We start from the raw sequence: 10,802 nt of genomic DNA, 5'->3' as shown, positions 1-10,802 counted from the left end.
CGGCGGCTTCTCCGCCGGCTGTTGGGGCCCGCCGACTAGTGGGTCCCATCGGCTGCCGACCTCTTGGTCGACAGGCCGGCCCCACCGCCTAGGATCTTGTCGGCGGCTGCTTACTGTAGCCTCGCCCCTGATGACGAGGGCTTCGTTGAGGTAATCGTGGCTACAGTGGGCTGCCTCGAGGGCTCTCACTGTAGCCTTACCTCGTCTTGTCTCCTTAATGTGGCACATGCTTCGAGGGAGGGGGTAGCCGACTTCTGGGGGCCGGCTATGCCCTTGGCCGACTGGGGGAGGCCGGGCCGCCTCCGCGCCTCTCTCTGGCTGAGGGGGCCCGCCGCCTGCGGGCCGTACCGGCGTCTGTCGTGGGTGACGTCGAGGCTAGCATGGCTACAGTGCCGAGCCGGACGGGGGATGGCCGTCCCGTACGGCGTCCTGTGGCCATGCCTGCCTCGGGCTTCGGGGGTAGTGGGCCGCACTGTGGCCACACCCGTATTGTCACTGTTATGTGGCGTAGCTTTGGTGGTTGCGGTCTTGGCCGGCTTCTTGGAGTCGGCGTTCTTCGGGGCCGGCTTCGGGGAAGTCGGCATCCTTTACGGCCGGCTTCCTGGAGTCGGCCACCCGTCGTTATCCTGGGGGGGAGGTTGCTGAGGCTGGGCCGCCTTCCGTGAGTCGGCATAGGGAGTAGTCGGCCCCCAGAAGTCGCCTACCCCCTCCCTCGAAGCATGTGCCACATTAAGGAGACAAGACGAGGTAAGGCTACAGTGAGAGCCCTCGAGGCGGCCCACTGTAGCCACGATTACCTCAACGAAGCCCTCGTCATCAGGGGCGAGGCTACAGTAAGCAGCCGCCGACAAGATCCTAGGCGGTGGGGCTGGCCTGTCGACCAAGAGGCCGGCAGCCGGCGGGACCCACTAGTCGGCGGGCCCCAACAGCCGGCGGAGAAGCCGCCGAGCGTAGACACTGACGGCTGGGACCAAGGCCCAGCTGGATTACAATTGTACCCCCGGGGGGTAGGCCTATATAAACCCCCCGGGGCACCCATGCAAAGGGTTGGCTTCTGAGCATAACACAAACACCATAGAGAGAGAGAGAGAAGCAAGAGCTAGCCTTGTTCTTCTTCTCCCTTGAACACAACAGCTCTAGGAGCGATTGTAGCTACCTTTCCTGATCTAGTGATCATGCGGAGACCCCGCAGAGCAGGACTAGGGGTGTTATCTCCCCGGAGAGCCCCGAACCTGGGTAAGATCCGCCGGCGTGCATGTCTTCGCCTCATCCCGTTTCCAGGCACCGGCGACGTCTTATTGGCACCCACAATGATAAGCCACCCGTTGGCATATGTCGCACCTACCACCTGACACGGCCACCGAGAGTCGGATGTGTGACAGGCGGCAGGGTGGGATATCTCTTCCCCCGAGTCGGGGGAGGAGGCGGATTGCCTTGGCGCTCCATCGCTCGAGGGCGGCCTTCCGCGTCGCGCTCGATGGTGATCCGAGTCTGGCTGCGGCTAGCAGCCGGTTCCTTGTCTTTTCTTGCGCGGGCGCCGCTCGCAGTCGGCGACCGGGATGTCGCGGCGTGCTCTTGGCGTGGGGGAGGACTCTCAGCGCGTGCGCCGGCTTCATGCCGTTCTGCGGCCGCGTCGATCAGCTGCTGGATGCGCCTTGTCATGTAGGGGAGCTCATCAGCCCCCAGCCCGTTTAGCTCTTCAGCGGCCGCCTGAGCGGCTCGCAGATTCTCGAGCGGGGTGGCGTAGACGGGGCGGTCTGCCCCCAGCATGCTGGCGATGGCCGCGCCGCGCTTTTTGAGGAAGCCGGCTCGGCTCGGCCCGCCATGAGGCGGCGTACCGAAGGCGGCGCGGTCGACTTCGCGCTGGTGAGCCTCGGTGAGGCATCTCATGGAGGCTATCTTCTGGCCCTCCGTGATGAGGGCCAGGCGGCGTGCCTCCAGGGTCTCGGCGTCGGCGTCGGCCGGGATGGGGACGGACAAGTCATGCATCGCCGCTTGCAGGGCGTCGTGAGCGTTCTCGCCCGAGTCGGCGACGTGGCTGATGACCAGCACCTCAGTGACAACGTTGTTGCCGCTGTCAGCTCGAGGGAGAGGGTCGTTGAAGACTACCACGTCGGAGGGGTAGGCGTCGAGCGATGCCGTGTCGGAGTCGTCAAGCATCGGGTCGGTGGAGCCGGCCGACTCCAAGTCTACAGCAAGCTCGCTGGAGACGTGAAGTTGGCCGAGGAGGCTGACGAGGCGACTCTCGGGGTAGTCCGTGCCCGCGTCGGACGCGGGCTCGTCGGAGATGCGAGTCTCGCCAAGAAGATCGACGAGGCAGCTCGCAGCGCAGGCGTCGTCAATGCCTTGCAGCGCGTCGGGGCAAGCGCCATCGGGTGCAGAAGGCTGGCTGCGCTCGTGGGGGAGAAAAAGGGTTCCCGTCCAGAACAGGTCTCCGGACGACGGTGCACCTGGCCCCATGGTGGGCGCCAAATGTCGGGTGGTAGGTGCGACATATGCCAACGGGTGGCTTATCATTGTGGGAGCCAGTAAGACGTCGCTAGTGCCTGGAAATGGGATGAGGCGAAGACATGCACGCCGGCTGATCTTACCCAGGTTCGGGGCTCTCCGTGGAGATAACACCCCTAGTCCTGCTCTGCGGGGTCTCCGCATGATCACTAGATCAATACAAGTAGCTACAAGTGCTCCTTGAGCTGTCTGGCTAGAGGAAGAAGAAGGGCAAGGCTAGCTCTCCTTTTCTCTCTATATGGTGTGTGAAACTCTATGAGACCAACCCTTTGCATGGGTGTCCCGGGGGTTTATATAGGCCTACCCCCCAGGGGTACAATGGTAATCCGGCTGGGCGCGGGTCCCAGCCGTCAGTGTCTATGCTCGCCGGCTTCTCCGCCGGTCATTGGGGCCCGCCGACTGGTGGGTCCCGCCGGCTGCCGGCTTCTTGGCCGGCACGCCGGCCCCACCGCTTGGGGGCTTTGTTGGCGGCTGGTTACTGTTGCCTCGCCTCTGATGACGAGGGCTTTGTCAAGGTAAGCGTGGCTACAGTGTCGCCGCCTTGCGAGCTCTCACTGTACCCTTACCCCGTCTTGTCCCCTTAATGGGGCGCATGCTTCGAGGGAGGGAGGTAGCCGGCTATTGGGAGCTGGCCACATCCCTGGCCGACTAGAGGAGGCCGGGCTATCTTCAGATGTCTCTCTGGCAAAGGGGCCCACCGCCCATGGGCCGTACTGGCACCTGTCGTGGGTGACATCGAGGCCGACATGGCTACAGTGCCGCGTCGGACGGGGGATGGCTGGCCCGTACGGCGTCCTGTGGCCATTCCTGTTCCGGGATTCGGGGGTAGTGGGCTGTACTGCAGCCACGCCCCATCCTATCACCGTTATGTGGGTGCAGTCTTTGTGGGTGCAGTCTTGGCCGGCTTCTGGGAGCCGACTTTCTTCTTGGCCGGTTTCCGGGAGTCGGCTTTCTTCATGGCCGGCTTCTGGGAGTCGGTCCTCTTGGGGCCGGCTCCCTGGAGTCGGCAATCTCATGTCTTTCTTGGGGGGAGGTATCTGAGACTGGGTCGCCTTCTGGGAGTCGGCCCTGGGGATAGCCGGCCGGGGGAAGGCGGCCCTATGCTTTGTATGCTTGAAGGCTTGAATTGGCCTGGTAATTTTTCGAAGAGCCAGGGGGAGTCGGTTAGGCTACCCGTGGCCATTTACTCCAACATCCATTCTTGGGATGATTCCTTGCCGTGGAGAGCTGTTTCTGTCACTTCCTCATCAGGGGTTGGCGTCCATTCTGCAAAATAAACTCTGCCAATGCTCTGCTCTAGATAGTTGATGTGCTCTCAAACTTCAAACCAAAGCTGGATAACTCCAAAGCCCACTCTACTATTCTGTCGGTGGCCTCAGGTTTTCGGAGTATCCTTTCCAACGGAAAACGAGTGACAACCGTGATCTCATGGGCTTGGAAGTAGTGGCGCAGTTTCCTTGAGGCCATGGAGGCCAAAGATCAACTTTTGCACACCAGAGTACCTCGATCTAGCCCCTTGTAACAAGGAGCTGACGAAGTACACTGGGCGCTACACCACTTACTTTCTTGCCACGTCCTTGGGGTTGCTCTCGTTGCCGTGCTTAATGCTGTTCTGATCCTCTTCTGACTCTGCCGTGATCTGGCCACTCTCTGCTTCATCTACTTCTCGATGTGCTACCAAGGCCGCACTGACCACTTGCTTGGTTGCCGCCAAGTAAAGCAATAATGGCTCTTGGGGTTTGGGGGCAACCAAGGTAGGCACAGACAGTAGGTAGGCCTTCAACTCCTGCAAAGCTGCATCTGCCTCCTGGGTCCACTTCATAGGCCCTGCTTTCTTCAAAATTTTGAAGAACGGCAGGGCACGCTCGACAGACTTGGAAATGAATCTGCTTAGCGCGACAACGCATCCCGTCAAGCACCTCACATCCTTAACTGTCCTTGGCGCTTGGATCTGCTCAATGGCCTTGATCTTGTCGGGGTTGGCTTCGATCCCCCGGTGGGACACAAAGAACCCAAGTAGCTTGCCGGAGGGAACACCAAACACACACTTCTCCGGGTTCAGCTTCAAGTTGATCTTGCGCAAATTAGCAAATGTTTCCTCCAAATCCTGGATAAGGGTGGCCTTATCCTTGGTTTTGACCACAATGTCATCCATATAAGCTTCTATGTTTCTGTGCAACTGTGGCCCAAAACCAATCTGGACTGCTCTTGCAAAAGTGGACCCGACACATTTTAATCCGAAAGGCATGCGGACAAAATAGTACGTACCACATGGAGTGATGAATGAAGTCTTCTCCTCATCCTCTTTGGACATGAAGATTTGGTGATATCCGGAGTATGCGTCCAAAAAGGAGAGCAGATCACAACCTGAAGTGGAATCCACGATCTGGTCGATGCACGCCAAGGGAAATGGGTCCTTCGGGCAAGCCTTGTTGAGATCTGTGAAATCAATGCAAAGCCTCCATTTCCCATTCGCCTTCCGGACTACCACTGGGTTTGCCAACCATGTAGGGTGTAACACTCCTCTGACTAAACCAGTTGCCTCCAGCTTCTTGATTTCCTCAGCAATGAACTGTTGCCTCTCCAAGGCCTGCTTCCAAACTTTTTGCTTGACGGGTCGGGCATGTGGTCAGACAGCAAGGTGGTGCTCGATTACCTCCCTGGGAACACCAGGGATATCAGATGGTTGCCAGGTAAACACATCGATATTCGCCCGCAGGAAGGCAACGAGTGCGCTTTCCTATTTGTCATTGAGGGTGGCGCTGATAGTGAAAGTACCATCAACGCGAGCCAGCCCTGCCGGGACCTTCTTCACTTAGGGTGCAGCAACCTTGGATCTCTTACTGTTTGAACACTCCGACACATCGTCAACGGGCGCCGTGCACTCGGAGGGGGCACGCTTCCCGGACTCCTTGCCGGAGGTCCTACAATCCCTCTTCTTTCCTTTGCTTTCCTTGGCGGGAGCTGCTGCTGCCGCAGCCTCTGCTGCGACTGCATCCCGGTACATCTTGTCCACACAGATAATTGCATCCTTCTCATCTGATGGGATAGTGATGACTCCCAGCGGCCCAAGCATCTTCAAGGTGTTATAAGCATAGTGGGATGCGGCCATGAACTTGGCCAGGGCCGGGCGTCCCAGAATCCCATTGTACGGCAGGGGGAGATCAACCACATCAAACACAATCTTCTCAGTCCGATAGTTCAGTTCTTCCCCAAACGTCACCGGCAATGTAATCTTTCCCTTGGGACGGCTCCTGCCGGGATTAACTCCTTGAAACGTGCCGGTAACCTCTAACTCTTCTTCTCCTATCTGAAGCTTGTTGATGACTGCCGGGGAAATCAAATTCAACCCGGCCCCGCCATCCACTAGCATCTTTGTGACCTTGAGGTTGCAAATTGTTGGGGAGACCAACAATGGCAAACACCCTACCGCTGTTGTGCGGCCAGGGTGATCCTCCTCATCAAAGATGATGGGCGTGCGGGACCACTTGAGCGGCTTCCGGGCCTCTGGCGCTGGCTCCACAGCATTGACTTCTCGTGCCCATCGCTTGAGTTGGTGATGAGAGGTGTGCAAGGATGCACCTCCATCAATGCATAGGGCGTCAGTGGCCTTTTGAAATTCCTGCTCACTGGTTTCCTCTTTGTTCCCCTCATCACTCACATCATCACAGACTTCCTTCTCTTGGCTCCTGGCGGGTTTTCCTTGGTTCCGAAAGGGTTTTCCGGGGCGATTCGCTTCACCGCCTGGGCCCTTGCCGCCAGCGGCATTCTGACCTTTCTCCTTATCACGCTTATCATATTCTGCCCTCTGTCTCTTGATGAGCTGCTCAACCTGGTAACACTCTTGAAGGTCGTGGCCTTTGGTCTGGTGGATCTTGCAGTGGCAGCAGCCTCCCGCCAAGCAGTGCATGTGGTAGCTTCCTTGCCGGGGGCCTCACCCTTGGCCTTCTTGCTGGTACTAGGTGTGCCAGAACCTTCCACAGTCATCACCGCCTTATCTCTTGGCTTCTTGTCCCGCTTCTTGCCCTTCCTCTGACTGGTTGATTCATCCTCATCCTCTGAATCAACATTGATGCAATACTCCTCTCCGGGCAACTTCCTTCCTTCCTCCATCCTAGCACACTTATCCACCAGTGTGTATAGCTCCTTCACAGTCTTGGGCAACCATACATTCATCTTAGAACGAATGCGAAAGTTGCGCACATTGGACTAGAAGGCTGCTATAACAGCTGCCGGATGAATATTTGGAATATTTCTATGAACTTTACTGAATCTCGGTAAATACATACGGAGGGTTTCTCCTTCCTTCTGCTGGAGAATCTGCAGGTCGCTAGGCCTGCCGGGCTCTTGGTGACTGATGTCTACTACGCAACCTTCTTCTTGTAGACGTTGTTGGGCCTCCAAGTGTAGAGGTTTGTAGGACAGTAGCAAATTTCCCTCAAGTGGATGACCTAAGGTTTATCAATCCGTGGGAGGCGTAGGATGAAGATGGTCTCTCTCAAGCAACCCTGCAACCAAATAACAAAGAGTCTCTTGTGTCCCCAACACACCCAATACAATGGTAAATTGTATAGGTGCACTAGTTCAGCGAAGAGATGGTGATACAAGTGCAATGTGGATGGTAGATATAGGTTTTTGTAATCTGAAAATATAAAAACAGCAAGGTAACTAATGATAAAAGTGAGCGTAAACGGTATTGCAATGCTAGGAAACAAGGCCTAGGGTTCATACTTTCACTAGTGCAAGTTCTCTCAACAATAATAACATAATTGGATCATATAAATATCCCTCAACATGCAACAAAGAGTCACTCGAAAGTCACTAATAGCGGAGAACAAACGAAGAGATTATGGTAGGGTACGAAACCACCTCAAAGTTATCCTTTCTGATCTATCTATTCAAGAGTCCGTAGTAAAATAACACGAAGCTATTCTTTCCGTTCGATCTATCATAGAGTTCGTCCTAGAATAACACCTTAAGACACAAATCAACCAAAACCCTAATGTCACCTAGATACTCCAATGTCACCTCAAGTATCCGTGGGTATGATTATATGATATGCATCACACAATCTCAGATTCATCTATTTAACCAACACAAAGTACTTCAAAGAGTGCCCCAACGTTTCTATCGGAGAGTCAAGACGAAAACGTGTGCCAACCCCTATGCATAGGTTCATGGGAGGAACTCGCAAGTTGATCACCAAAACATACATCAAGTGGATCACGTGAATATCCCATTGTCACCACAGATAAGCACATGCAAGACATACATCAAGTGTTCTCAAATCATTAAAGACTCAATCCAATAAGATAAATTGAAAGGGAAAACTCAATCCATTACAAGAGAGTAGAGGGGGAGAAACATCATAAGATCCAACTATAATAGCAAAGCTCGCGATACATCAAGATCGTACCACCTCAAGAACACGAGAGAGAGAGAGAGAGAGATCAAACACATAGCTACTGGTACATACCCTCAGCCCCGAGGGTGAACTACTCCCTCCTTGTCATGGAGAGCACCGTGATGATGAAGATGGCCACCGGTGAGGGATCCCCCCTCCGGTAGGGTGCCGGAACAGGGTCCCGATTGGTTTTTGGTGGCTATAGAGGCTTGCGGCGGCGGAACTCTCGATCTATTCTGTTCCTCGATGATTGTAGGGTATATTGATATATATAGGCGAAAGAAGTCGGTCAGGGGAGCCACGAGGGGCCCACGAGGGTGGAGGGCATAACCAGGGGGTGGGCACGCCCCCCCTGCCTCGTGCCTTCCTCGTTGCTTCCCTTACGTACACTCCAAGTCTTCTGAATTGCTTCTGTTCCAAAAATAACTCTCCCGAAGGTTTCATTCCGTTTGGACTCCGTTTGATATTCCTTTTCTTCAAAACACTGAAACAGGGAGAAAAACAGAAACTGGCACTAGGCTCTGGGTTAATAGGTTAGTCCCAAAAATAATATAAAAGTGCATAATAAAGCCCATAAACATCCAAAACAGATAATATAATAGCATGGAACAATCAAAAAATATAGATACGTTGGAGACGTATCAGTGACCACCGGTGAAGGCACCAATGAACTCGTGGCACATATCTACCCATGACGAAATGGAGTTCTCCGGCAGGTGCATCAGCCAAGACCTCACATTGGACTTGAGGGCCAAAGGGAAGTAGTTGGCGAACATCTTCTCATCTCTTCCCCCGGCAGCCTAAACAGTGATGGTGTAGATGCTCAAGAACTCTGCCGTGTTCAGCCTCCCGTCGTATTTCTCAGGTATCTCTGGCCTGAACATGCGAATGGGCGGCCAACGAACTTGCCGCAGCTCTTCGCGTAAAGGTAGGGCAGCCGACCTCGAAAGGTAGGCACCCACCAACACCGAGCACAGGCTCGTCGACGTTGAGGCCACCGCACCCGTCGGTTTGGCGGAGGTCGTCGTGGCGCCGATCCATGATGACGCACGCGTCTCCCCGCCGCCTATCCTCCGGGGCTCGGCGTTGGCTTGGACGTGCTCGAGGGTCAGAAGAGGCCACCGAGACGTTGTCGGGGTCTTGGTTCTGCAGCGCCCGCGTCGGCTGCCGTGGTGGGGACTGCACGGTGGGGACAACCCCCTCCGTTTGGCCATCAGTACGAGCAGTTGCTGCCTCTTGAGGAAGTCGTGGCGGGCCAGCTCGTCGCGAGCCCCCAACTTCGGTGAAACCTAGCAGGCTCTGGATGGTGGCACACCACTCACCCATCTGCTCGGCTGCTGGCGGGAACCTTAGTAGTAGCTAGGCTCGCGCCATAGCCTCCGTGGCTGTGCTCAGCATAGATGTTGATGACGTCGACCGCACTGTCGCCTGGCTCTTGGCGGCGCCTGTGGCGGTGACGACGGCGGTGGCGCGCCCGCGCTGCTGTGGGATGACCACCTGGGCAGCGGGGTCGCGCGGCGATAGTGCTCGAGGATCTGCGGCTCCGTCGGGTGCAGTGGTCGGTTCGGCTCGCCCGGGAGGAGGCACTGAAAGTGCAACTATCCCGGGGTGGTTTTGGTAATTCCTAACAGCATATAGCTCATTGAACTAATGCTCTTTCAAGATGATCATTTCAGAAAGTTCAGTGATTGGCATGGCATGGACTAGGAATGTGGACCCCTCAAAATGCTAAGGAGACATATTGGCTCAAGCTCAAGACTCTACCTTTTCATTTTAGTGATCCAAGATCACATTGAGTCCATAGGAAAAGCCAATACTATTAAAAGGGGACGAGGTGTTGCTTAATGGCTTGCTTGCTCAAAATGCTTAGTGATATGCTCCAAAAGCCCTCAACCACTTTCTCATTTCCACATATGTCCCAAACCAAAAGTCAAACTAGGCCCCACCGATTTGATCTATCCGGCGCCACCGAGTTCATTTGACATAGCCATAGCCAGAAATCCTAATCAGTTCGGTCTCACCGATAGGGATCTCGCTCTCACCGATATGGGATTGCAAACTCTCTGTTTCCCTTCGTAACATTTCGGTCTAACCAAGATGAGCGATCGGTCCCACCGAGTTCGCAATGCAAACTCTCTGTTTCCCTTTCGTAACATTTCGGTCTCACAGAAATGAACGATTCAGTCCCACCGAGATTGCCTGAACAACTCTCTGTTTGCCAATTAAAGAAATCGGTCTTACCGAGTTTATGTGATCGGTCTCACCGAGATTACGTTATGCCCCAACCCTAATGAAATTGGTCCCACCGAGTTGACATGTCGGTCCCACCGACAAGCCTAACGTTCACATTTTGAACTAAATCAGTCTGACCGAGTTTCATGATTCGGTCTCACCGAGTTTGGTAAATTGTGTGTAACGGTTAGATTTTGTGTGGAGGCTATATATACCCCTCCACCCACTCTTCATTTGTGCAGAGAGGCATCAGAACGTGCCTACACTTCTACCATTCATTTTCTGAGAGAGAACCACCTACTCATGTGTTGATACCAAGATATTGACAAGAATCTTGATCTCTAGCCTTCGCCAAGTTGCATTCCACTCAAATCATCTTTCCACCAAATCCAAATCTGTGAGAGAGAGTTGAGTGTTGGGGAGACTATCATTTGAAGCACAAGAGCAAGGAGTTCATCATCAACACACCATCTATTACCTTTTGGAGAGTGGTGTCTCCTATATTGGTTAGGTGTTGCTACCTCTTGAACATGCATTGGTTTTCCCTTGAAGAGGAAAGGGTGATGCAGCAAAGTAGCGTAAGTATTTCCTCATTTTTTGAGAACCAAGGTATCAATCCAGTAGGAGACTACACGCAAATCGCCTAGTACCTGCACAA

This window comes from Aegilops tauschii, chromosome 2, assembly GCF_002575655.3.
Source record: "Aegilops tauschii subsp. strangulata cultivar AL8/78 chromosome 2, Aet v6.0, whole genome shotgun sequence".
Taxonomy (NCBI): domain Eukaryota; kingdom Viridiplantae; phylum Streptophyta; class Magnoliopsida; order Poales; family Poaceae; genus Aegilops; species Aegilops tauschii.
Note: the sequence above shows the minus strand (reverse complement) of the source record.